Here is a 24,035-nt window from a genome sequence, read left to right on the forward strand (position 1 = left end):
ACCCAGAGTATGATCAACCATGTGAAAGGGAGACGTGTTCAAATATGTCTCAGTTTTCCTCCCCTGGTACTCGGTTGCAACATTCCAGACGCTTTACTAACACTCTCCCCACTTGGAGAGTCAGCGCCTTTAACTTCCTGTTTGGCCCAGTTTGCAATTTCTGCGGAAGATGAACAGGAATAGCGAGAACGAATGAGAGGCTAGCTGGAGGTGTCTGGACGGGCAAATTTAACTCTCATTTCCCACCAGGAAGAGGAAATAACCAAAGGCTCAGCGTGCCGTACCGGAACCAGATTAGGGCCTGAAGCCATCATGCGGTGTTGCGGCCAGCTCAAAAGAAAGCGAGTTGAAGAAAGGAGCTCAGGGGCACTGTAATTCACAAACCTGCAGAGTTATAAATGACAGCTATCGTCCAAAAATAGACTGAAGTAAGGCTGCCAAGAGGACTTGAAAGCGGGGCAGAATTGCAGGAAACCGATTTCAGGAGGTAGACTGGAATTGCATTGAAAGCATAGGAAAAGAGGCAGAACGTCCACAATGATGCACTTGGCCAAAAAGGGCGTATGCGTTTTTTCCTGAATATATTCAGGAAAAAACGCATACGCCCTTTTTGGCCAACCAAGCAAGCTTGCAAAGGAAATCTGCACTACAATGAAGTCTCACTTCCCCCGGTCAAAAGGGCCATCTGAAAAAAGTGTAAAATGCAGGAAGGCAGGACAGGCCATGGAGAACTGGGAGCCTTGTTATGCTGAAGGGCGGGATGTAAATTGCCAACAAACACTCGGGAGAAGTGTATGGTGTTTCCTGAAACATCTAAAAAACAAAGTAACAGAGCCTAGGGCACTTCCACTTATGGTCCTATAGCTTAGGGAATTTAAAATCAAAAAGACACAGCCACCCCAAAGTTTCGAACGGCTCTGTTTACAAGAACCTCGTTTACAGTACAAGTTCAACATCGCAGAAAGTGAAAAATGGATAAAAAAGTTGTGGTATTTACTTACAAAGCAATATCACTCAGCAATGAAATCTGTGTCATCAGGCCCTTAGCAGCACAATGAGTGGATTCAGGTATGATGATTCTAACTGAAATAAGTCACACAGAAAAAGAAACATCATAAGATATCAGTAATACACGGAATGTAAACTTGGCTACACAGGAACTCAGTTACAAAACAGAACAGGGTCTCAAATTTAGAAAACCAACTTATGCTTGCTTAAGGGTAAAGGTGAGTTGGGGTGCTGCATAAAACCAGAGATTGAAATGAGCACAGATAAAGTTCCTTAAGCCAAATATGGAATAGACAAGAGCTACTCCTTGCTCAACGAAATGGACTCAACACCGCATATTAAACGCCTAAGAATGTAACTGACTAGTAAGTATGTTAAAACCTATGGATTGCTATGTCTCCGAAAGAGAATCAAGCATGTGTACAGGGGCATAAACGCAGCAGTGATAGGATTGGAGAGGCTCGGTAAGCAAATGAAGACCCTTTGAAGTCATATTGCATGGTACCCATTCCACGGCTTTCAAATACGCAGGTTTAAGGTATTCTTCCCTCACCTAAAACATGCATGTGGAACCCAAGTATGATCAACCATGTGAACGGGAGACGTGTTCAAATATGTCTCAGTTTTCCTCCCCTGGTACTCAGGTGCAACATTCCAGACGCTTTACTAACACTCTCCCGACTTGGAGAGTCAGTCCCTTTAACCTCCTGTTTGGCCCAGTTTGCAATTTCTGTGGAAGATGAACAGGAATAGCGACAACCAATGAGAGACTAGCTGGAGGTGTCTGGACGGGCAAATTTAACTCTCATTTCCCACCAGGAAGAGGAAATAACCAAAGGCTCAGCATGCCGTGCCGGAACCAGATTAGGGCCTGAAGCCATCCTGCGGTGTTGCGGCCAGGTCACAAGAAAGCGAGTTGAAGAAAGGAGCTCAGGGGCACTGTAATTCACAAACCTGCAGAGTTATAAATGACAGCTATCGTCCAAAAATAGACTGAAGTAAGGCTGCCAAGAGGACTTGAAAGCGGGGCAGAATTGCAGGAAACCGATTTCAGGAGGTAGACTGGAATTGCATTGAAAGCATAGGAAAAGAGGCAGAACGTCCACAATGATGCACTTGGCCAAAAAGGGCGTATGCGTTTTTTCCTGAATATATTCAGGAAAAAACGCATACGCCCTTTTTGGCCAACCAAGCAAGCTTGCAAAGGAAATCTGCACTACAATGAAGTCTCACTTCCCCCCAGTCAAAAGGGTCATCTGAAAAAAGTGTAAAATCCAGAAAGGCAGGACAGGCCATGGAGAACTGGGAGCCTTGTTATGCTGATGGGCGGGATGTAAATTGCCAACAGACACTCGGGAGAAGTGTATGGTGTTTCCTGAAACATCTAAAAAACAAAGCAACAGAGCCTAGGGCACTGCCACTTATGGTCCTATAGCTTAGGGAAATTAAAATCAAAAAGACACAGCCACCCCAAAGTTTGGGACGCCTCCGTTTACAAGAACCTCGTTTACAGTACAAGTTCAACATCGCAGAAAGTGAAAAATGGATAAAGAACTTGTGGTACTTACGTACAATGCAGTATCACTCAGCAATGAAATCTATGTCATCAGGCCCGTAGAAGCATAATGAGTGGATTCAGGTACGATGATTCTAACTGAAATAAGTCACACAGAAAAAGAAACATCATAAGATATCACTAATACACGGAATGTAAACTTGGCTACACAGGAACTGCATTCCAAAACAGAACAGGGTCTCAAATTTAGAAAACCAACTTATGCTTGCTTAAGGGGAAAGGTGAGTTGGGGTGCTGCATAAAACCAGAGATTGAAATGAGTACAGATAAAGTTCCTTAAGCCAAATATGGAATAGACAAGAGCTACTCCTTGCTCAACGAAATGGACTCAACACCCCATATTAAACGCCTAAGAATGTACCTGACTAGTAAGTATCTTAAAACCTATGGATTGCTATGTCTCCAAAAGAGAATCAAGCGTGTGTACAGGGGTATAAACGCAGCAGTGATAGGATTGGAGAGGTTCGGTGAGCAAATGAAGACCCTTTGAAGTCATATTGTATGGTACCCATTACACGGGTCTCAACTCTCCAGGTTTAAGGTATTCTTCCTTCAGCTAAAACATGCATGTGGAACCCAGAGTATGATCAACCATGTGAAAGGGAGACGTGTTCAAATATGTCTCAGTTTTCCTCCCCTGGTACTCGGGTGCAACATTCCAGACGCTTTACTAACACTCTCCCCACTTGGAGAGTCAGCGCCTTTAACCTCCTGTTTGGCCCAGTTTGCAATTTCTGCGGAAGATGAACAGGAATAGCGAGAACCAATGAGAGGCTAGCTGGAGGTGTCTGGACGGGCAAATTTAACTCTCATTTCCCACCAGGAAGAGGAAATAACCAAAGGCTCAGCGTGCCGTACCGGAACCAGATTAGGGCCTGAAGCCATCATGCGGTGTTGCGGCCAGCTCAAAAGAAAGCGAGTTGAAGAAAGGAGCTCAGGGGCACTGTAATTCACAAACCTGCAGAGTTATAAATGACAGCTATCGTCCAAAAATAGACTGAAGTAAGGCTGCCAAGAGGACTTGAAAGTGGGGCAGAATTGCAGGAAACCGATTTCAGGAGGTAGACTGGAATTGCATTGAAAGCATAGGAAAAGAGGCAGAACGTCCACAATGATGCACTTGGCCAAAAAGGGCGTATGCGTTTTTTCCTGAATATATTCAGGAAAAAACGCATACGCCCTTTTTGGCCAACCAAGCAAGCTTGCAAAAGAAAACTGCACTACAATGAAGTCTCACTTCCCCCGGTCAAAAGGGCCATCTGAAAAAAGTGTAAAATGCAGGAAGGCAGGACAGGCCATGGAGAACTGGGAGCCTTGTTATGCTGATGGGCGGGATGTAAATTGCCAACAACCACTCGGGAGAAGTGTATGGTGTTTCCTGAAACATCTAAAAAACAAAGCAACAGAGCCTAGGGCACTTCCACTTATGGTCCTATAGCTTAGGGAATTTAAAATCAAAAAGACACAGCCACCCCAAAGTTTCGAACGGCTCTGTTTACAAGAACCTCGTTTACAGTACAAGTTCAACATCGCAGAAAGTGAAAAATGGATAAAAAAGTTGTGGTATTTACTTACAAAGCAATATCACTCAGCAATGAAATCTGTGTCATCAGGCCCTTAGCAGCAAAATGAGTGGATTCAGGTATGATGATTCTAACTGAAATAAGTCACACAGAAAAAGAAACATCATAAGATATCAGTAATACACGGAATGTAAACTTGGCTACACAGGAACTCAGTTACAAAACAGAACAGGGTCTCAAATTTAGAAAACCAACTTATGCTTGCTTAAGGGTAAAGGTGAGTTGGGGTGCTGCATAAAACCAGAGATTGAAATGAGCACAGATAAAGTTCCTTAAGCCAAATATGGAATAGACAAGAGCTACTCCTTGCTCAACGAAATGGACTCAACACCGCATATTAAACGCCTAAGAATGTAACTGACTAGTAAGTATGTTAAAACCTATGGATTGCTATGTCTCCGAAAGAGAATCAAGCATGTGTACAGGGGCATAAACGCAGCAGTGATAGGATTGGAGAGGCTCGGTAAGCAAATGAAGACCCTTTGAAGTCATATTGCATGGTACCCATTCCACGGCTTGCAAATACACAGGTTTAAGGTACTCTTCCTTCACCTAAAACATGCATGTGGAACCCAAGTATGATCAACCATGTGAACGGGAGACGTGTTCAAATATGTCTCAGTTTTCCTCCCCTGGTACTCAGGTGCAACATTCCAGACGCTTTACTAACACTCTCCCGACTTGGAGAGTCAGTCCCTTTAACCTCCTGTTTGGCCCAGTTTGCAATTTCTGTGGAAGATGAACAGGAATAGCGACAACCAATGAGAGACTAGCTGGAGGTGTCTGGACGGGCAAATTTAACTCTCATTTCCCACCAGGAAGAGGAAATAACCAAAGGCTCAGCATGCCGTGCCGGAACCAGATTAGGGCCTGAAGCCATCCTGCGGTGTTGCGGCCAGGTCACAAGAAAGCGAGTTGAAGAAAGGAGCTCAGGGGCACTGTAATTCACAAACCTGCAGAGTTATAAATGACAGCTATCGTCCAAAAATAGACTGAAGTAAGGCTGCCAAGAGGACTTGAAAGCGGGGCAGAATTGCAGGAAACCGATTTCAGGAGGTAGACTGGAATTGCATTGAAAGCATAGGAAAAGAGGCAGAACGTCCACAATGATGCACTTGGCCAAAAAGGGCGTATGCGTTTTTTCCTGAATATATTCAGGAAAAAACGCATACGCCCTTTTTGGCCAACCAAGCAAGCTTGCAAAGGAAATCTGCACTACAATGAAGTCTCACTTCCCCCCAGTCAAAAGGGCCATCTGAAAAAAGTGTAAAATCCAGAAAGGCAGGACAGGCCATGGAGAACTGGGAGCCTTGTTATGCTGATGGGCGGGATGGAAATTGCCAACAACCACTCGGGAGAAGTGTATGGTGTTTCCTGAAACATCTAAAAAACAAAGCAACAGAGCCTAGGGCACTTCCACTTATGGTCCTATAGCTTAGGGAAATTAAAATCAAAAAGACACAGCCACCCCAAAGTTTGGGACGCCTCCGTTTACAAGAACCTCGTTTACAGTACAAGTTCAACATCGCAGAAAGTGAAAAATGGATAAAGAACTTGTGGTACTTACGTACAATGCAGTATCACTCAGCAATGAAATCTATGTCATCAGGCCCGTAGCAGCATAATGAGTGGATTCAGGTACGATGATTCTAACTGAAATAAGTCACACAGAAAAAGAAACATCATAAGATATCACTAATACACGGAATGTAAACTTGGCTACACAGGAACTGCATTCCAAAACAGAACAGGGTCTCAAATTTAGAAAACCAACTTATGCTTGCTTAAGGGGAAAGGTGAGTTGGGGTGCTGCATAAAACCAGAGATTGAAATGAGTACAGATAAAGTTCCTTAAGCCAAATATGGAATAGACAAGAGCTACTCCTTGCTCAACGAAATGGACTCAACACCCCATATTAAACGCCTAAGAATGTACCTGACTAGTAAGTATCTTAAAACCTATGGATTGCTATGTCTCCAAAAGAGAATCAAGCGTGTGTACAGGGGTATAAACGCAGCAGTGATAGGATTGGAGAGGTTCGGTGAGCAAATGAAGACCCTTTGAAGTCATATTGCATGGTACCCATTACACGGGTCTCAACTCTCCAGGTTTAAGGTATTCTTCCTTCAGCTAAAACATGCATGTGGAACCCAGAGTATGATCAACCATGTGAACGGGAGACGTGTTCAAATATGTCTCAGTTTTCCTCCCCTGGTACTCGGGTGCAACATTCCAGACGCTTTACTAACACTCTCCCCACTTGGAGAGTCAGCGCCTTTAACCTCCTGTTTGGCCCAGTTTGCAATTTCTGCGGAAGATGAACAGGAATAGCGAGAACCAATGAGAGGCTAGCTGGAGGTGTCTGGACGGGCAAATTTAACTCTCATTTCCCACCAGGAAGAGGAAATAACCAAAGGCTCAGCGTGCCGTACCGGAACCAGATTAGGGCCTGAAGCCATCATGCGGTGTTGCGGCCAGCTCAAAAGAAAGCGAGTTGAAGAAAGGAGCTCAGGGGCACTGTAATTCACAAACCTGCAGAGTTATAAATGACAGCTATCGTCCAAAAATAGACTGAAGTAAGGCTGCCAAGAGGACTTGAAAGCGGGGCAGAATTGCAGGAAGCCGATTTCAGGAGGTAGACTGGAATTGCATTGAAAGCATAGGAAAAGAGGCAGAACGTCCACAATGATGCACTTGGCCAAAAAGGGCGTATGCGTTTTTTCCTGAATATATTCAGGAAAAAACGCATACGCCCTTTTTGGCCAACCAAGCAAGCTTGCAAAGGAAATCTGCACTACAATGAAGTCTCACTTCCCCCGGTCAAAAGGGCCATCTGAAAATAGTGTAAAATGCAGAAAGGCAGGACAGGCCATGGAGAACTGGGAGCCTTGTTATGCTGAAGGGCGGGATGTAAATTGCCAACAAACACTCGGGAGAAGTGTATGGTGTTTCCTGAAACATCTAAAAAACAAAGCAACAGAGCCTAGGGCACTTCCACTTATGGTCCTATAGCTTAGGGAATTTAAAATCAAAAAGACACAGCCACCCCAAAGTTTGGAACGGCTCTGTTTACAAGAACCTCGTTTACAGTACAAGTTCAACATCGCAGAAAGTGAAAAATGGATAAAAAAGTTGTGGTATTTACTTACTAAGCAATATCACTCAGCAATGAAATCTGTGTCATCAGGCCCTTAGCAGCACAATGAGTGGATTCAGGTATGATGATTCTAACTGAAATAAGTCACACAGAAAAAGAAACATCATAAGATATCAGTAATACACGGAATGTAAACTTGGCTACACAGGAACTGAATTACAGAACATAACAGGGTCTCAAATTTAGAAAACCAACTTATGCTTGCTTAAGGGGAAAGGTGAGTTGGGGTGCTGCATAAAACCAGAGATTGAAATGAGCACAGATAAAGTTCCTTAAGCCAAATATGGAATAGACAAGAGCTACTCCTTGCTCAACGAAATGGACTCAACACCGCATATTAAACGCCTAAGAATGTACCTGACTAGTAAGTATCTTAAAACCTATGGATTGCTATGTCTCCGAAAGAGAATCAAGCATGTGTACAGGCGCATAAACGCAGCAGTGATAGGATTGGGGAGGTTCGGTGAGCAAATGAAGACCCTTTGAAGTCATATTGCATGGTACCCATTCCACGGGTTTCAACTACCCAGGTTTTAGGTATTCTTCCTTCAGCTAAAACATGCATGTGGAACCCAAGTATGATCAACCATGTGAACGGGAGACGTGTTTAAATATGTCTCAGTTTTACTCCCCTGGTACTCGGGTGCAACATTCCAGACGCTTTACTAACACTCTCCCCACTTGGAGAGTCAGCGCCTTTAACCTCCTGTTTGGCACAGTTTGCAATTTCTGCGGAAGATGAACAGGAATAGCGAGAACCAATGAGAGACTAGCTGGAGGTGTCTGGACGGGCAAATTTAACTCTCATTTCCCACCAGGAAGAGGAAATAACCAAAGGCTCAGTGTGCCGTGCCGGAACCAGATTAGGGCCTGAAGCCATCCTGCGGTGTTGCGGCCAGCTCACAAGAAAGCGAGTTGAAGAAAGGAGCTCAGGGGCACTGTAATTCACAAACCTGCAGAGTTATAAATGACAGCTATCGTCCAAAAATAGACTGAAGTAAGGCTGCCAAGAGGACTTGAAAGCGGGGCAGAATTGCAGGAAACCGATTTTAGGAGGTAGACTGGAATTGCATTGAATGCATAGGAAAAGAGGCAGAACGTCCACAATGATGCACTTGGCCAAAAAGGGCGTATGCGTTTTTTCCTGAATATATTCAGGAAAAAACGCATACGCCCTTTTTGGCCAACCAAGCAAGCTTGCAAAGGAAATCTGCACTACAATGAAGTCTCACTTCCCCCCAGTCAAAAGGGTCATCTGAAAAAAGTGTAAAATCCAGAAAGGCAGGACAGGCCATGGAGAACTGGGAGCCTTGTTATGCTGATGGGCGGGATGGAAATTGCCAACAGACACTTGGGAGAAGTGTATGGTGTTTCCTGAAACATCTAAAAAACAAAGCAACAGAGCCTAGGGCACTGCCACTTATGGTCCTATAGCTTAGGGAAATTAAAATCAAAAAGACACAGCCACCCCAAAGTTTGGGACGCCTCCGTTTACAAGAACCTCGTTTACAGTACAAGTTCAACATCGCAGAAAGTGAAAAATGGATAAAGAACTTGTGGTACTTACGTACAATGCAGTATCACTCAGCAATGAAATCTATGTCATCAGGCCCGTAGAAGCATAATGAGTGGATTCAGGTACGATGAGTCTAACTGAAATAAGTCACACAGAAAAAGAAACATCATAAGATATCACTAATACACGGAATGTAAACTTGGCTACACAGGAACTGCATTCCAAAACAGAACAGGGTCTCAAATTTAGAAAACCAACTTATGCTTGCTTAAGGGGAAAGGTGAGTTGGGGTGCTGCATAAAACCAGAGATTGAAATGAGTACAGATAAAGTTCCTTAAGCCAAATATGGAATAGACAAGAGCTACTCCTTGCTCAACGAAATGGACTCAACACCCCATATTAAACGCCTAAGAATGTACCTGACTAGTAAGTATCTTAAAACCTATGGATTGCTATGTCTCCAAAAGAGAATCAAGCGTGTGTACAGGGGTATAAACGCAGCAGTGATAGGATTGGAGAGGTTCGGTGAGCAAATGAAGACCCTTTGAAGTCATATTGTATGGTACCCATTACACGGGTCTCAACTCTCCATGTTTAAGGTATTCTTCCTTCAGCTAAAACATGCATGTGGAACCCAGAGTATGATCAACCATGTGAAAGGGAGACGTGTTCAAATATGTCTCAGTTTTCCTCCCCTGGTACTCGGGTGCAACATTCCAGACGCTTTACTAACACTCTCCCCACTTGGAGAGTCAGCGCCTTTAACCTCCTGTTTGGCCCAGTTTGCAATTTCTGCGGAAGATGAACAGGAATAGCGAGAACCAATGAGAGGCTAGCTGGAGGTGTCTGGACGGGCAAATTTAACTCTCATTTCCCACCAGGAAGAGGAAATAACCAAAGGCTCAGCGTGCCGTACCGGAACCAGATTAGGGCCTGAAGCCATCATGCGGTGTTGCGGCCAGCTCAAAAGAAAGCGAGTTGAAGAAAGGAGCTCAGGGGCACTGTAATTCACAAACCTGCAGAGTTATAAATGACAGCTATCGTCCAAAAATAGACTGAAGTAAGGCTGCCAAGAGGACTTGAAAGTGGGGCAGAATTGCAGGAAACCGATTTCAGGAGGTAGACTGGAATTGCATTGAAAGCATAGGAAAAGAGGCAGAACGTCCACAATGATGCACTTGGCCAAAAAGGGCGTATGCGTTTTTTCCTGAATATATTCAGGAAAAAACGCATACGCCCTTTTTGGCCAACCAAGCAAGCTTGCAAAAGAAATCTGCACTACAATGAAGTCTCACTTCCCCCGGTCAAAAGGGCCATCTGAAAAAAGTGTAAAATGCAGGAAGGCAGGACAGGCCATGGAGAACTGGGAGCCTTGTTATGCTGAAGGGCGGGATGTAAATTGCCAACAAACACTCGGGAGAAGTGTATGGTGTTTCCTGAAACATCTAAAAAACAAAGCAACAGAGCCTAGGGCACTTCCACTTATGGTCCTATAGCTTAGGGAATTTAAAATCAAAAAGACACAGCCACCCCAAAGTTTCGAACGGCTCTGTTTACAAGAACCTCGTTTACAGTACAAGTTCAACATCGCAGAAAGTGAAAAATGGATAAAAAAGTTGTGGTATTTACTTACAAAGCAATATCACTCAGCAATGAAATCTGTGTCATCAGGCCCTTAGCAGCAAAATGAGTGGATTCAGGTATGATGATTCTAACTGAAATAAGTCACACAGAAAAAGAAACATCATAAGATATCAGTAATACACGGAATGTAAACTTTGCTACACAGGAACTCAGTTACAAAACAGAACAGGGTCTCAAATTTAGAAAACCAACTTATGCTTGCTTAAGGGTAAAGGTGAGTTGGGGTGCTGCATCAAACCAGAGATTGAAATGAGCACAGATAAAGTTCCTTAAGCCAAATATGGAATAGACAAGAGCTACTCCTTGCTCAACGAAATGGACTCAACACCGCATATTAAACGCCTAAGAATGTAACTGACTAGTAAGTATGTTAAAACCTATGGATTGCTATGTCTCCGAAAGAGAATCAAGCATGTGTACAGGGGCATAAACGCAGCAGTGATAGGATTGGAGAGGCTCGGTAAGCAAATGAAGACCCTTTGAAGTCATATTGCATGGTACCCATTCCACGGCTTTCAAATACACAGGTTTAAGGTACTCTTCCTTCACCTAAAACATGCATGTGGAACCCAAGTATGATCAACCATGTGAACGGGAGACGTGTTCAAATATGTCTCAGTTTTCCTCCCCTGGTACTCAGGTGCAACATTCCAGACGCTTTACTAACACTCTCCCGACTTGGAGAGTCAGTCCCTTTAACCTCCTGTTTGGCCCAGTTTGCAATTTCTGTGGAAGATGAACAGGAATAGCGACAACCAATGAGAGACTAGCTGGAGGTGTCTGGACGGGCAAATTTAACTCTCATTTCCCACCAGGAAGAGGAAATAACCAAAGGCTCAGCATGCCGTGCCGGAACCAGATTAGGGCCTGAAGCCATCCTGCGGTGTTGCGGCCAGGTCACAAGAAAGCGAGTTGAAGAAAGGAGCTCAGGGGCACTGTAATTCACAAACCTGCAGAGTTATAAATGACAGCTATCGTCCAAAAATAGACTGAAGTAAGGCTGCCAAGAGGACTTGAAAGCGGGGCAGAATTGCAGGAAACCGATTTCAGGAGGTAGACTGGAATTGCATTGAAAGCATAGGAAAAGAGGCAGAACGTCCACAATGATGCACTTGGCCAAAAAGGGCGTATGCGTTTTTTCCTGAATATATTCAGGAAAAAACGCATACGCCCTTTTTGGCCAACCAAGCAAGCTTGCAAAGGAAATCTGCACTACAATGAAGTCTCACTTCCCCCCAGTCAAAAGGGCCATCTGAAAAAAGTGTAAAATCCAGAAAGGCAGGACAGGCCATGGAGAACTGGGAGCCTTGTTATGCTGATGGGCGGGATGGAAATTGCCAACAACCACTCGGGAGAAGTGTATGGTGTTTCCTGAAACATCTAAAAAACAAAGCAACAGAGCCTAGGGCACTTCCACTTATGGTCCTATAGCTTAGGGAAATTAAAATCAAAAAGACACAGCCACCCCAAAGTTTGGGACGCCTCCGTTTACAAGAACCTCGTTTACAGTACAAGTTCAACATCGCAGAAAGTGAAAAATGGATAAAGAACTTGTGGTACTTACGTACAATGCAGTATCACTCAGCAATGAAATCTATGTCATCAGGCCCGTAGCAGCATAATGAGTGGATTCAGGTACGATGATTCTAACTGAAATAAGTCACACAGAAAAAGAAACATCATAAGATATCACTAGTACACGGAATGTAAACTTGGCTACACAGGAACTGCATTCCAAAACAGAACAGGGTCTCAAATTTAGAAAACCAACTTATGCTTGCTTAAGGGGAAAGGTGAGTTGGGGTGCTGCATAAAACCAGAGATTGAAATGAGTACAGATAAAGTTCCTTAAGCCAAATATGGAATAGACAAGAGCTACTCCTTGCTCAACGAAATGGACTCAACACCCCATATTAAACGCCTAAGAATGTACCTGACTAGTAAGTATCTTAAAACCTATGGATTGCTATGTCTCCAAAAGAGAATCAAGCGTGTGTACAGGGGTATAAACGCAGCAGTGATAGGATTGGAGAGGTTCGGTGAGCAAATGAAGACCCTTTGAAGTCATATTGCATGGTACCCATTACACGGGTCTCAACTCTCCAGGTTTAAGGTATTCTTCCTTCAGCTAAAACATGCATGTGGAACCCAGAGTATGATCAACCATGTGAACGGGAGACGTGTTCAAATATGTCTCAGTTTTCCTCCCCTGGTACTCGGGTGCAACATTCCAGACGCTTTACTAACGCTCTCCCCACTTGGAGAGTCAGCGCCTTTAACCTCCTGTTTGGCCCAGTTTGCAATTTCTGTGGAAGATGAACAGGAATAGCGAGAACCAATGAGAGGCTAGCTGGAGGTGTCTGGACGGGCAAATTTAACTCTCATTTCCCACCAGGAAGAGGAAATAACCAAAGGCTCAGCGTGCCGTACCGGAACCAGATTAGGGCCTGAAGCCATCCTGCGGTGTTGCGGCCAGCTCAAAAGAAAGCGAGTTGAAGAAAGGAGCTCAGGGGCACTGTAATTCACAAACCTGCAGAGTTATAAATGACAGCTATCGTCCAAAAATAGACTGAAGTAAGGCTGCCAAGAGGACTTGAAAGCGGGGCAGAATTGCAGGAAGCCGATTTCAGGAGGTAGACTGGAATTGCATTGAAAGCATAGGAAAAGAGGCAGAACGTCCACAATGATGCACTTGGCCAAAAAGGGCGTATGCGTTTTTTCCTGAATATATTCAGGAAAAAACGCATACGCCCTTTTTGGCCAACCAAGCAAGCTTGCAAAGGAAATCTGCACTACAATGAATTCTCACTTTCCCCCGGTCAAAAGGGCCATCTGAAAAAAGTGTAAAATGCAGAAAGGCAGGACAGGCCATGGAGAACTGGGAGCCTTGTTATGCTGAAGGGTGGGATGTAAATTGCCAACAAACACTCGGGAGAAGTGTATGGTGTTTCCTGAAACATCTAAAAAACAAAGCAACAGAGCCTAGGGCACTTCCACTTATGGTCCTATAGCTTAGGGAATTTAAAATCAAAAAGACACAGCCACCCCAAAGTTTCGAACGGCTCTGTTTACAAGAACCTCGTTTACAGTACAAGTTCAACATCGCAGAAAGTGAAAAATGGATAAAAAAGTTGTGGTATTTACTTACTAAGCAATATCACTCAGCAATGAAATCTGTGTCATCAGGCCCTTAGCAGCACAATGAGTGGATTCAGGTATGATGATTCTAACTGAAATAAGTCACACAGAAAAAGAAACATCATAAGATATCAGTAATACACGGAATGTAAACTTGGCTACACAGGAACTCAGTTACAAAACAGAACAGGGTCTCAAATTTAGAAAACCAACTTATGCTTGCTTAAGGGTAAAGGTGAGTTGGGGTGCTGCATAAAACCAGAGATTGAAATGAGCACAGATAAAGTTCCTTAAGCCAAATATGGAATAGACAAGAGCTACTCCTTGCTCAACGAAATGGACTCAACACCGCATATTAAACGCCTAAGAATGTAACTGACTAGTAAGTATGTTAAAACCTATGGATTGCTATGTCTCCGAAAGAGAATCAAGCATGTGTACAGGGGCATAAACGCAGCAGTGATAGGATTGGAGAGGTTCGGTGAGCAAATGAAGACCCTTTGAAGTCATATTGCATGGTACCCATTACACGGGTCTCAACTCTCCAGGTTTAAGGTATTCTTCCTTCAGCTAAAACATGCATGTAGAACCCAGAGTATGATCAACCATGTGAATGGGAGACGTGTTCAAATATGTCTCAGTTTTCCTCCCCTGGTACTCGGGTGCAACATTCCAGACGCTTTACTAACACTCTCCCGACTTGGAGAGTCAGTCCCTTTAACCTCCTGTTTGGCCCAGTTTGCAATTTCTGCGGAAGATGAACAGGAATAGCGAGAACCAATGAGAGGCTAGCTGGAGGTGTCTGGACGGGCAAATTTAACTCTCATTTCCCACCAGGAAGAGGAATTAACCAAAGGCTCAGCATGCCGGGCCAGAACAAGATTAGGGCCTGAAGCCATCCTGCGGTGTTGCGGCCAGGTCACAAGAAAGCGAGTTGAAGAAAGGAGCTCAGGGGCACTGCAATTCACAAACCTGCAGAGTTATAAATGACAGCTATCGTCCAAAAATAGACTGAAGTAAGGCTGCCAAGAGGACTTGAAAGCGGGGCAGAATTGCAGGAAACCGATTTCAGGAGGTAGACTGGAATTGCATTGAAAGCATAGGAAAAGAGGCAGAACGTCCACAATGATGCACTTGGCCAAAAAGGGCGTATGCGTTTTTTCCTGAATATATTCAGGAAAAAACGCATACGCCCTTTTTGGCCAACCAAGCAAGCTTGCAAAGGAAATCTGCACTACAATGAAGTCTCACTTCCCCCCGGTCAAAAGGGCCATCTGAAAAAAGTGTAAAATCCAGAAAGGCAACAGGCCATTGAGAACTGGGAGCCTTGTTATGCTGATGGGCGGGATGTAAATTGCCAACAGACACTCAGGAGAAGTGTATGGTGTTTCCTGAAACATCTAAAAAACAAAGCAACAGAACCTAGGGCACTTCCACTTATGGTCCTATAGCTTAGGGAATTTAAAATCAAAAAGACACAGCCACCCCAAAGTTTGGGACGCCTCCGTTTACAAGATCCTCGTTTACCGTACAAGTTCAATATCACAGAAAGTGAAAAATGGATAAAGAAATTGTGGTACTTACGTACAATGCAGTATCACTCAGCAATGAAATCTATGTCATCAGGCCCGTAGCAGCATAATGAGTGGATTCAGGTACGATGATTCTAACTGAAATAAGTCACACAGAAAAAGAAACATCATAAGATATCACTAATACACGGAATGTAAACTTGGCTACACAGGAACTGCATTCCAAAACAGAACAGGGTCTCAAATTTAGAAAACAAACTTATGCTTGCTTAAGGGGAAAGGTGAGTTGTGGTGCTGCATAAAACCAGAGATTGAAATGAGCACAGATAAAGTTCCTTAAGCCAAATATGGAATAGACAAGAGCTACTCCTTGCTCAACGAAATGGACTCAACACCCCATATTAAACGCCTAAGAATGTACCTGACTAGTAAGTATCTTAAAACCTATGGATTGCTATGTCTCCGAAAGAGAATCAAGCATGTGTACAGGGCCATAAACACAGCAGTGAAAGGATTGGAGAGGTTCGGTGAGCCAATGAAGACCCTTTGAAGTCATATTGCATGGTACCCATTCCACGGGTTTCAACTACCCAGGTTTTAGGTATTCTTCCTTCAACTAAAACATGCATGTGGAACCTAGAGTATGATCAACCATGAGATCGGGAGACGTGTTCATATATGTCCCTGTTTTCGTACCCTGGTACTCGGGTGCAACATTCCAGACGCTTTACTAACACTCTCCCGACTTGGAGAGTCAGTCCCTTTAACCTCCTGTTTGGCCCAGTTTGCAATTTCTGCGGAAGATGAACAGGAATAGCGAGAACCAATGAGAGGCTAGCTGGAGGTGTCTGGACGGGCAAATTTAACTCTCATTTCCCACCAGGAAGAGGAATTAACCAAAGGCTCAGCATGCCGTGCCGGAACCAGATTAGGGCCTGAAGCCATCCTGCGGTGTTGCGGCCAGCTCAAAAGAAAGCGAGTTGAAGAAAGGAGCTCAGGGGCACTGTAATTCACAAACCTGCAGAGTTATAAATGACAGCTATCGTCCAAAAAGAGACTGAAGTAAGGCTGCCAAGAGGACTTGAAAGCGGGGCAGAATTGCAGGAAACCGATTTCAGGAGGTAGACTGGAATTGCATTGAAAGCATAGGAAAAGAGGCAGAACGTCCACAATGATGCACTTGGCCAAAAAGGGCGTATGCGTTTTTTCCTGAATATATTCAGGAAAAAACGCATACGCCCTTTTTGGCCAACCAAGCAAGCTTGCAAAGGAAATCTGCACTACAATGAAGTCTCACTTCCCCAGGTCAAAAGGGCCATCTGAAAAAAGTGTAAAATCCAGAAAGGCAGGACAGGCCATGGAGAACTGGGAGCCTTGTTATGCTGAAGGGCGGGATGTAAATTGCCAACAAACACTCGGGAGAAGTGTATGGTGTTTCCTGAAACATCTAAAAGACAAAGCAACAGAGCCTAGGGCACTTCCACTTATGGTCCTATAGCTTAGGGAATTTAAAATCAAAAAGGCACAGCCACCCCAAAGTTTCGAACGGCTCGGTTTACAAGAACCTCGTTTACAGTACAAGTTCAACATCGCAGAAAGTGAAAAATGGATAAAGAACTTGTGGTACTTACGTACAATGCAGTATCACTCAGCAATGAAATCTATGTCATCAGGCCCGTAGCAGCATAATGAGTGGATTCAGGTACGATGATTCTAACTGAAATAAGTCACACAGAAAAAGAAACATCATAAGATATCACTAATACACGGAATGTAAACTTGGCTACACAGGAACTGAATTACAGAACAGAACAGGGTCGCAAATTTAGAAAACCAACTTATGCTTGCTTAAGGGGAAAGGTGAGTTGGGGTGCTGCATAAAACCAGAGATTGAAATGAGCACAGATAAAGTTCCTTAAGCCAAATATGGAATAGACAAGAGCTACTCCTTGCTCAACGAAATGGACTCAAAGCCCATATTAAATGCCTAAGAATGTACCTGACTAGTAAGTATCTTAAAACCTATGGATTGCTATGCCTCCAAAAGAGAATAAAGCATGTGTACAGGGGCATAAACGCAGCAGTGATAGGATTGGAGAGGTTCGGTGAGCAAATGAAGACCCTTTGAAGTCATATTGCATGGTACCCATTCCACGGGTCTCAACTCTCCAGTTTTAAGGTATTCTTCCTTCAGCTAAAACATGCATGTGGAACCCAGAGTATGATCAACCATGTGAACGGGAGACGTGTTCAAATATGTCTCAGTTTTCCTCCCCTGGTACTCGGGTGCAACATTCCAGACGCTTTACTAACACTCTCCACACTTGGAGAGTCAGCGCCTTTAACCTCCTGTTTGGCACAGTTTGCAATTTCTGCGGAAGATGAACAGGAATAGCGAGAACCAATGAGACGCTAGCTGGAGGTGTCTGGACGGGCAAATTTAACTCTCATTTCCCACCAGGAAGAGGAAATAACCAGAGGCTCAGCGTGCCGTACTGGAACCAGATTAGGGCCTGAAGCCACCCTGCGGTGTTGCGGCCAGCTCAAAAGAAAGCGAGTTGAAGAAAGGAGCTCAGGGGCACTGTAATTCACAAACCTGCAGAGTTATAAATGACAGCTATCGTCCCAAAATATACTGAAGTAAGGCTGCCAAGAGGACTTGAAAGCGGAGCAGAATTGTAGGAAACCGATTTCAGGAGGTAGACTGGAATTGCATTGAAAGCATAGGAAAAGAGGCAGAACGTCCACAATGATGCACTTGGCCAAAAAGGGCGTATGCGTTTTTTCCTGAATATATTCAGGAAAAAACGCATACGCCCTTTTTGGCCAACCAAGCAAGCTTGCAAAGGAAATCTGCACTACAATGAAGTCTCACTTCCCCCTGGTCAAAAGGGCCATCTGAAAAAAGTGTAAAATCCAGAAAGGCAGGACAGGCCATGGAGAACTGGGAGGCTTGTTATGCTGATGGGCGGGATGTAAATTGCCAACAACCACTCGGTAGAAGTGTATGGTGTTTCCTGAAACATCTAAAAAACAAAGCAACAGAACCTAGGGCACTTCCACTTATGGTCCTATAGCTTAGGGAAATTAAAATCAAAAAGACACAGTCACCCCAAAGTTTGGAACGGCTCTGTTTACAAGAACCTCGTTTACAGTACAAGTTCAACATCGCAGAAAGTGAAAAATGGATAAAGAAGTTGTGGTATTTACTTACAAAACAATATCACTCAGCAATGAAATCTGTGTCTTCAGGCCCTTAGCAGCACAATGAGTGGATTCAGGTATGATGATTCTAACTGAAATAAGTCACACAGAAAAAGAAACATCATAAGATATCAGTAATACACGGAATGTAAACTTGGCTACACAGGAACTAAATTACAGAACAGAACAGGGTCTCAAATTTAGAAAACCAACTTATGCTTGCTTAAGGGGAAAGGTCAGTTGGGGTGCTGCATAAAACCAGAGATTGAAATGAGCACAGATAAAGTTCCTTAAGCCAAATATGGAATAGACAAGAGCTACTCCTTGCTCAACGAAATGGACTCAACACCGCATATTAAACACCTAAGAATGTACCTGACTAGTAAGTATCTTAAAACCTATGGATTGCTATGTCTCCGAAAGAGAATCAAGCATGTGTACAGGGGCATAAACGCAGCAGTGATAGGATTGGAGAGGTTCGGTGAGCAAATGAAGACCCTTTGAAGTCATATTGCATGGTACCCATTCCACGGGTTTCAAATACACAGGTTTAATGTATTCTTCCTTCAGCTAAAAGATGCATGTGGAACCCAAGTATGATCAACAATGTGAACGGGAGACGTGTTCAAATATGTCTCAGTTTTCCTCCCCTGGTACTCGGGTGCAACATTCCAGACGCTTTACTAACACTCTCCCCACTTGGAGAGTCAGCGCCTTTAACCTCCTGTTTGGCCCAGTTTGCAATTTCTTGGAAGATGAACAGGAATAGCGAGAACCAATGAGAGACTAGCTGGAGGTGTCTGGACGGGCAAATTTAACTCTCATTTCCCTCCAGGAAGAGGAAATAACCAAAGGCTCAGCGTGCCGTGCCGGAACCAGATTAGGGCCTGAAACCATCCTGCGGTGTTGCGGCCAGGTCACAAGAAAGCGAGTTGAAGAAAGGAGCTCAGGGGCACTGTAATTCACAAACCTGCAGAGTTATAAATGACAGCTATCGTCCAAAAATAGACTGAAGTAAGGCGGCCAAGAGGACTTGAAAGCGGGGCAGAATTGCAGGAAACCGATTTCAGGAGGTAGACTGGAATTGCATTGAAAGCATAGGAAAAGAGGCAGAACGTCCACAATGATGCACTTGACCAAAAAGGGCGTATGCGTTTTTTCCTGAATATATTCAGGAAAAAACGCATACACCCTTCTTGGCCAACCAAGCAAGCTTGCAAAGGAAATCTGCACTACAATGAAGTCTCACTTCCCCCCGGTCAAAAGGGCCATCTGAAGAAAGTGTAAAATCCAGAAAGGCAGGACAGGCCATGGAGAACTGGGAGCCTTGTTATGCTGATGGGCGGGATGTAAATTGCCAACAACCACTCAGGAGAAGTGTATGGTGTTTCCTGAAACATCTAAAAAACAAAGCAACAGAGCCTAGGGCACTTCCACTTATGGTCCTATAGCTTAGGGAAATTAAAATCAAAAAGACACAGCCACCCCAAAGTTTGGAACGGCTCTGTTTACAAGAACCTCGTTTACAGTACAAGTTCAACATCGCGGAAAGTGAAAAATGGATAAAGAAGTTGTGGTATTTACTTACAAAGCAATATCACTCAGCAATGAAATCTGTGTCATCAGGCCCTTAGCAGCACAATGAGTGGATTCAGGTATGATGACTCTAACTGAAATAAGTCACACAGAAAAAGAAACATCATAAGATATCAGTAATACACGGAATGTAAACTTGGCTACACAGGAACTGAATTACAGAACAGAACAGGGTCTCAAATTTAGAAAACCAACTTATGCTTGCTTAAGGGTAAAGGTGAGTTGGGGTGCTGCATAAAACCAGAGATTGAAATGAGCACAGATAAAGTTCCTTAAGCCAAATATGGAATAGACAAGAGCTACTCCTTGCTCAACGAAATGGACTCAACATCCCATATTAAACGCATAAGAATGTACCTGACTAGTAAGTATCTTAAAACCTATGGATTGCTATGTCTCCGAAAGAGAATCAAGCATGTTTATAAGGGCATAAACGCAGCAGTGATAGGATTGGAGAGGTTTGTGAGCAAATGAAGACCCTTTGAAGTCATATTGCATGGTACCCATTCCACAGGTTTCAACTACCCAGGTTTAAGGTATTCTTCCTTCATCTAAAACATGCATGTGGAACCTAGAGTATGATCAACCATGTGATCGGGAGATGTGTTCAAATATGTCTCAGTCTTCGAACCCTGGTACTCGGGTGCAACATTCCAGACGCTTTACTAACACTCTCCCCACTTGGAGAGTCAGTCCCTTTAACCACCTGTTTGGCCCAGTTTGCAATTTTTGTGGAAGATGAACAGGAATAGCGAGAACCAATGAAAGACTAGCTGGAGGTGTCTGGATGGGCAAATTTAACTCTCATTTCCCACCAGGAAGAGGAATTAACCAAAGGCTCAGCATGCCATGCCGGAACCACATTAGGGCCTGAAGACATCCTGCGGTGTTGCGGCCAGCTCACAAGAAAGCGAGTTGAAGAAAGGAGCTCAGGGGCACTGTAATTCACAAACCTGCAGAGTTATAAATGACAGCTATCGTCCAAAAATAGACTGAAGTAAGGCTGCCAAGAGGACTTGAAAGCGGGGCAGAATTGCAGGAAACCGATTTCAGGAGGTAGACAGGAATTGCATTTCAAGCATAGGTAAAGAGGCAGAACGTCCACAGTGATGCACTTGGCCAAAAAGTGCGTATGCGTTTTTTCCTGAATATATTCAGGAAAAAACGCATACGCCCTTTTTGGCCAACCAAGCAAGCTTGCAATGGAAATCTGCACTACAATGAAGTCTCACTTCCCCCCGGTCAAAAGGGTCATCTGAAAAAAGTGTAAAATCCAGAAAGGCAGGACAGGCCATGGAGAACTGGGAGCCTTGTTATGCTGATGGGCGGGATGTAAATTGCCAACAGACACTCGGGAGAAGTGTATGGTGTTTCCTGAAACATCTAAAAAACAAAGCAACAGAGCCTAGGGCACTTCCACTTATGGTCCTATAGCTTAGGGAAATTAAAATCAAAAAGACACAGGCACCCCAAAGTTTCGGACGCCTCTGTATACAAGAACCTCGTTTACCGTACAAGTTCAATATCACAGAAAGTGAAAAATGGATAAAGAAGTTGTGGTACTCATGTACAAAGCAATATCACTCAGCAATGAAATCTATGTCACCAGGCCCGTAGCAGCATAATGAGTGGATTCGGGTATGGTGATTCTAACTGAAATAAGTCTAACAGAAAAAGAAACATCAAAAAATATCACTAATACATGGAATTTAAACTTGGCTACAGAGGAACTGAATTACAAAACAGAACAGTGTCTCAAATTTAGAAAACCAACTTATGCTTGCTTAAGTGGAAAGGTGAGTTGGGGTGCTGCATAAAACCAGAGACTGAAATGAGCACAGATAAAGTTCCTTAAGCCAAATATGGAATAGACAAGAGCTACTCCTTGCTCAACGAAATGGACTCCACACCCCATATTAAACGCCTAAGAATATACCTGACTAGTAAGTATCTTAAAACCTATGGATTGATATGTCTCCAAAAGAGAATCAAGCGTGTGTACAAGGGTCATAAACGCAGCAGTGATAGGATTGGAGAGATTCGGTGAGCAAATGAAGACCCTTTGAAGTCATATTGCATGGTACCCATTCCACGGGTCTCAACTCTCCAGGTTTAAGGTATTCTTCCTTCAGCTAAAACATGCATGTGGAACCCAGAGTATGATCAACCATGTGATCGGGAGACATGTTAAAATATGTCTCAGTTTTCATCCCCTGGTACTTCGGTGCAACATTCCAGACGCTTTACTAACACTCTCCCCACTTGGAGAGTCAGTGCCTTTAACCTCCTGTTTGGCCCAGTTTGCAATTTCTGCGGAAGATGTACAGGAATAGGGAGAACCAATGAGAGACAAGCGGGAGGTGTGTGGATTGGCAAATTTAACTCTAATTTCCCACCAGGATGAGGAATTAACCAAAGGCTCAGCGTGCCGTGCCGGAACCAGATTAGGGCCTGAAGCCATCCTGCGGTGTTGCGGCCAGGTCACAAGAAAGCGAGTTGAAGAAAGGATCTCAGGGGCACTGTAATTCACAAACCTGCAGAGTTATAAATGACAGCTATCGTCCAAAAATAGACTGAAGTAAGGCTGCCAAGAGGACTTGAAAGCGGGGCAGAATTGCAGGAAACCGATTTCAGGAGGTAGACTGGAATTGCATTGAAAGCATAGGAAAAGAGGCAGAACGTCCACAATGATGCACTTGGCCAAAAAGGGCGTATGCGTTTTTTCCTGAATATATTCAGGAAAAAACGCATACGCCCTTTTTGGCCAACCAAGCAAGCTTGCAAAGGAAATCTGCACTACAATTAAGTCTCACTTCCCCCCGGTCAAAAGGGCCATCTGAAAAAAGTGTAAAATCCAGAAAGGCAGGACAGGCCATGGAGAACTGGGAGCCTTGTTATGCTGATGGGCGAGATGTAAATTGCCAACAGACACTCAGGAGAAGTGTATGGTGTTTCCTGAAACATCTAAAAAACAAAGCAACAGAGCCTAGGGCACTTCCACTTATGGTCCTATAGCTTAGGGAAATTAAAATCAAAAAGACACAGCCACCCCAAAGTTTGGGACGCCTCTGTTTACAAGAACCTCGTTTACCGTACAAGTTCAATATCACAGAAAGTGAAAAATGGATAAAGAACTTGTGGTACGTATGTACAATGCAATATCACTCAGCAATGAAATCTAAGTCATCAGGCCCGTAGCAGCATAATGAGTGGATTCAGGTACGATGATTCTAACTGAAATAAGTCACACAGAAAAAGAAACATCATAAGATATCACTAATACACGGAATGTAAACTTGGCTACACAGGAACTGCATTCCAAAACAGAACAGGGTCTCAAATTTAGAAAACCAACTTCTGCTTGCTTAAGGGGAAAGGTGAGTTGGGGTGCTGCATAAAACCAGAGATTGAAATGAGCACAGATAAAGTTCCTTAAGCCAAATATGGAATAGACAAGAGCTACTCCTTGCTCAACGAAATGGACTCAACACCCCATATTAAATGCCTAAGAATGTACCTGACTAGTAAGTATCTTAAAACCTAGGGATTGCTATGTCTCCGAAAGAGAATCAAGCGTGTGTACTGGGGCATAAATGCAGCAGTGATAGGATTGGAGAGGTTCGGTGAGCAAATGAAGACCCTTTGAAGTCATATTGCATGGTACCCATTCCACGGGTCTCAACTCTCCAGGTTTAAGGTATTCTTCCTTCAGCTAAAACATGCATGTGGAACCCAGAGTATGATCAACCGTGTGATCGGGAGACGTGTTCAAATATGTCTCAGTTTTCATACCCTGGTACTCGGGTGCAACATTCCAGACGCTTTACTAACACTCTCCCGACTTGGACAGTCAGTGCCTTTAACCTCCTGTTTGGCCCAGTTTGCAATTTCTGCGGAAGATGAACAGGAATAGGGAGAACCAATGAGAGACTAGCTGGAGGTGTCTGGACGGGCAAATTTAACTCTCATTTCCCACTAGGAAGAGGAATTAACCAAAGGCTCAGCGTGCCGTGGCGGAAACAGATTAGGGCCTGAAGTCATCCTGCAGTGTTGCGGCCAGCTCACAAGAAAGTGAGTTG

The 24,035-nt window shown here is 43.9% G+C and overlaps 1 long non-coding RNA gene across 5 annotated transcripts in view; it reads right to left on the reverse strand.

Annotated features, from left to right (window-relative positions):
• The window catches only part of LOC307181120, a 977,962-nt gene that overhangs the window by 794,188 nt on the left and 159,739 nt on the right, over positions 1-24,035 (reverse strand). The window contains exon 5 of one of the 5 annotated variants that reach the window (XR_013825917.1): positions 10,458-10,553. The exons of 3 other annotated variants lie outside the window; for them this stretch is intronic. This is a non-coding gene — a long non-coding RNA (uncharacterized lncRNA). Of the gene's footprint in view, positions 1-10,457; positions 10,554-19,945; positions 20,027-24,035 lie in introns of those variants that run through there. One more of the 5 variants, XR_013825918.1, reaches the window with a different exon arrangement.

This window comes from Stenella coeruleoalba, assembly GCF_951394435.1.
Source record: "Stenella coeruleoalba genome assembly, contig: scaffold_33, whole genome shotgun sequence".
In the NCBI taxonomy this organism is placed as follows: Eukaryota; Metazoa; Chordata; class Mammalia; order Artiodactyla; family Delphinidae; genus Stenella; species Stenella coeruleoalba.